A 1,306-nucleotide genomic window follows, 5' to 3' on the forward strand; every position below is an offset into this window, starting at 1 on the left:
ATATATATATATATATATAAATGTATGTATGTACGAATGTATGCATGCTTGTATAAGTCATGTTTCAATCGTTCTATACTTTTATCAAATCTGAATATTTGTTGATATGTATGCAACCTAATTCAATTATTTATTTATTTATGCTATTCTCCTTCTTAACCAGACAATACTACGCTTCTTTCGCTGGAAATATTTATTCATCCGTCTATGAGTGCTGCAATCTGTCAGTCTATTTTACCTGTTCATCCTCGCTTGCTTGTAATCTCTAACGATTTCTTTTCTTTTATTTCGATTTCTTTGATTCTGCTTGCCGATGTTTTACCGATGTTTTGTGTTAGTGACAGAAAGTTTAAGGACTCATCAAATCTCTTGTTTTATATACCTGTATTCATACGTGTAGTACCGTGATACAAGCATGCATACATACATAGAAACATACACACATGTATACTTATATCTATCTATCTATCTATCTATCTATCTATCTATCTATCTTTCTATCTGTCTGTCTGCCTGCCTGTCTGTCTATTTATGTATGTAGGCACATATATGTGTGTGTGTGAATGCGTATATATATTCATATATTATATATATGTGTATACATATGTGTCTCGAGTGTTTGTGAATGTTAATTTATATATGTGTATATATACGTACATCTATCTAATATCCGTTTTTCATCTAATCAACTGCGGTTCACATGCTCCATCTCAATTGCATATTTCTCTCGTTCTCTCTCATTACAATCTTTCCCCCCATCTCATCTCTCCTCCAACCTACTCTCTCTCTCTCTTTCATGTTTTGGCTTTGCATTGCTCTTACTATTTGTCAACCGAACCGAGTCTCTCAATTTATTCACCCATACTCACACAGCAGCTATCTGCTTCAACCCATCGCATTGATCTATCAGCTTCGTAACCTACATTCTCTCACTCCCTTTCTCGTTCTCTCTCTTCTCTTTCTTTTCCTCTTTCTCTCTTTCTCTAATGTTTCATCAAACGCATTCCTATCTCCCATTTTAGCCGTCGTCCACTGGGTTGCCAGTACATGATTCTCTCCATATATAACATCAGCCTATCTACCGGTCATCACATTTCACATTTAAGTCTACAACAGAATTGGAAGGTTGGCAGCTAGAGTGTTTCTTATCTTTTTTTTTTTTTGTCGTTTTTCCTTTAGGTTCGTATTTTGGTAAATGGAACATTGCTATGTTTGTCTTTTGTTCTTTAGTTCTGCATTGTTCGTATATATACTCAAACACACAATTATGTATGTGTGTGTATATATATACATATATATATATATA

This window comes from Octopus bimaculoides, chromosome 1 (genome assembly GCF_001194135.2).
Source record: "Octopus bimaculoides isolate UCB-OBI-ISO-001 chromosome 1, ASM119413v2, whole genome shotgun sequence".
Classification (NCBI taxonomy): domain Eukaryota; kingdom Metazoa; phylum Mollusca; class Cephalopoda; order Octopoda; family Octopodidae; genus Octopus; species Octopus bimaculoides.